Raw genomic sequence first — 3,550 nt, forward strand, 5'->3', positions numbered from 1 at the left:
TCATTTGTAAGTTATCGTTACTTGATTTTAACATATCTTTAATCACAGCTATGCTTTTAGCTACTAGTTGAAAAAAGGTTTATTTTCCGTTGCGAAACCATTATAAATACGTTAGCGTATATGTGAATCGTTACTGTGAATTGATATAGCAATAACATAGATATTATAAGATTATAACAAGTTATTTTCAAGTTATGAAAAGATAAGTTCTTCAAGTAGTTTAAATCAATATAATTATGGAATTGTTTACAAAGTCAATCCATGGATCGATATAATTGCCGGTTTATAATACATTTAAGCTGTCCGGCTTCCGGTCCAGCCCCGGTTTTCCCTAAAAATTGTTTGAGTTCACGTTACCCCCTCCTCCTTTCCTACCTATATACGCGCTTGTTATTATTATTATTATTATTATTATTATTAACATTATACAATTATTATAGTTCTAATCAATTCAAATAGGCCCGTTGGAAGCAATGCGTTATAATATTGATGTATTTTTCAATATTACTGATTGAATCGCATAAAGTCGATTATTAAATTAAAAATCAACAATAAACAAATAAATCGCTTCAAGGTGTTCATACTGTGCGATCATGTGTCACAAGAATGACATAGTAGTGGGAACTCGATTCTCGCTCATTCATTGAATCGAATCGATTGATATACGATCCAGCATCTCACACGTATGATTGATCAGTCATCGTCGGAGAAACGCCCCGGATGTGTTATTGCGTCTTCAAGTGACTTGACACTGGTTTGCCGGGGAGGGTCACCGCACACCGGACATGTTCTCAAGAGATAAACAGTTTTACTCTAACTCTAACTGCTAGTGCTCAGCAAACTAAAACGTGACGATGATGACTAATCCGCCTGCCGCGTTCTCCGCTCAACAGCATCCCTATTTCCATTTATGCTGTTCTTTCGCTGTGTACGGTAATTTCGCGGACTATCAAAAATGTACTCGAAAATGGCTCAGCTGAAATTTGGGTTTCCCCTAACTGGTGTTGGTGCCGACACTCGCTCCGTTAAAATTACTCTAACCACGGACATGTGGTGGGAATCAGTACCTACTTGAGCCGCGCAGACCTCGAGCCCAAACCGACGTAATTGTGCTGCGGTTATACAGGAAAGTGGCGTGTGTGCGTGAGTAACTTTGCCAAAGTACACGCTAAAAGTACGCGCGCTGTTCAGTTTCAAGTGACTTCTCGCACGGCTAAGACCGATCTTGTTGTGGTTTGTTTCTCGCTTTCGAGAAACTGCCGGGTTCTAACTTTTGCGTATACAAACCTGTACCATACATACACGACCGATCGTGAGGCAGCCTGCAAATGTGTAATAATTACCTTTGCTTATGCGGTGAGAAAGAGTAATCCAAAATTTGAAGACCGAACAAGAGTGCGATCCCACCGAGAACTCGGGTAGAACATCTCCGCAGTTTCCAGTTGATCGTCGCGAATGATGCGAGATCTTCGTTTCGGTAGGACCATCAGAAAATTCGTTTGAACCGGTCACGGATAACCTCCAAATGTGAAGTGACAGTTTCAAAACTAACAAAACCTCTGATCCCCACGCAGTTTGATCGACGGTGTTCGTGGCTATTGAAGGCAAAATATTAGTCCAGTGTGCAACCAACTAAAGCAAGCCTCTTTGTGTAGTGAATTTAATGACCCCTAGCGCACTATCAGTTCACTGTGCAGCCACACAGATAAAGTGAAAAGTGGAAACATAAGCTTACCGAAAAATTATTCGTTTGCAATTATAATTAATGCTCCGGAAGATATAACAGAAATCAACCAACAAAATAAAAGGAAAAAAAAACATGAGTATCAAGACGGAAAACAAGATCTCACTGAAGATCGAGTCATCTAAAAATAACATGATCAGATCTCCAAGTAAGTACAAAACCGAACCGATGGCCTTTATTCAAGGCAGTAGGTAATTTCACCCGCGCGCGGTTCGTTCACGGTGACGAACGCCAGAAAGAGACTCGAAATCAAAGTTTTTTTGGTGCCAGAGCTGGAAGTTTTCATTGTCCGTACGGTACCTTCGATCGAAGTGCGCTCTGCACGCCGTAACGGGCGACAAAGACAACAACAAAATCTGCTATATTTATTGTTTTTGTCCATAGCAAATCTTGCACAGAAATGCACATTTTTTGCACGACGTCAGCCACACTTTGACTCCGCGTTTGTGTTCTTATTTGTTAAGTATCCTATCGTCGGCCGTGCGGTTCTGTGCGCGAATTTATTTGGACCTTACTCGGCTGAATCTACTATAGACACACACACACACGGACAAGTGGAGTAGCCGTACTACTCTGAATGCGAGTTCCTGGCAAAAACAAGAACAACAACAAAGCAACCATGTCACACTCACAGTGGGCTAGATACGGTAAATGACGGATGTCAAGTCTGTGGTGTTCTGTTTTGGTAGAATGTGTTTACTGTGTGCGATGGAGACGGGTGATACACAAAAATGAATGATGCAGATTCTGTCAATGTATACTGGAATGGGTATCTAATTCGATTGCTAATTGGTGATCTATATTTAAATGCACAGTCAGAAAGAAAATTAGGTGTGCTTTGACAAAAACGGTAAAAATATTTATCTATGCAAAGTGAATGTTGACTGTGTCTGTTGACAGTGGAATAATATGTGACAGTAGAAAAAACATGATTTTTCGAGTATCAACTAGTAGTATGCATAGCAAAAAGACATCTTACAAGATGAACGTAAAACGTCATTTTTATATCATTTTCTATAGCTAAATGAGAGTACTTCAACTGTGTTTTATTTGCTTCTACAAATTTTTCCTTGTGTATCTTCTCAGTGTGTGTTGTGTATTCATTGCATATGCTGTCCATGGTACTCAATTTGTAGTTGTTATCAAAAGTAAATATCCCGGCTCAGTGGAATAAATTTTTGATGACGAATTTGCAAGGAATTTAAAAAGTGCACAGTAGAAATGGGCAATTCGTTCGAATCAAATTCAAAGTCGTGGACCTTGTTTTGAATTAACTACAAAACATCAGTTCTAATTGGGATCTCTGTTAGTCATACAACAAGCAAACTAACTATGAAAAGAACGAACGAACGGCTCTCGAGAACTAGTTCTTTTGATAGAACTCTGCATCACTGAACGGTTCTTAGAAATGAACTGTTTTGCCCTTCTCTAGTACACAGTATTCTTTTTAGGGGGCAGACCTCTAACGCATCCGAACTGGATTCAATTTTCACTTTTTCTGAAACAAACATTTCATTAATTTAGCGCTATCTCCCACCTTCGAATAAAAAAAAATGATGGAATTATATCACTTCATTTGGCTCAATTGGAAAGCTACTGTGTTTTAAGGGGTAATGTAGCAGGCACTTGGGCTGTCTCAAGTACATCCTTGAGTTAACTAGATTTAGCACTTACTTACTGTCGCTTTTGTTACATGATAAAAATTGCATTCAGAATCACATGGTTGAACTAAGCGTTTGTATTATATCAATCCATTCACAAAACATAAAAGGTGAACTCGAAGTTCTTTCATCACACTTATTCTAC

The sequence above is a fragment of the Malaya genurostris genome, chromosome 3 (assembly GCF_030247185.1).
Source record: "Malaya genurostris strain Urasoe2022 chromosome 3, Malgen_1.1, whole genome shotgun sequence".
In the NCBI taxonomy this organism is placed as follows: Eukaryota; Metazoa; Arthropoda; class Insecta; order Diptera; family Culicidae; genus Malaya; species Malaya genurostris.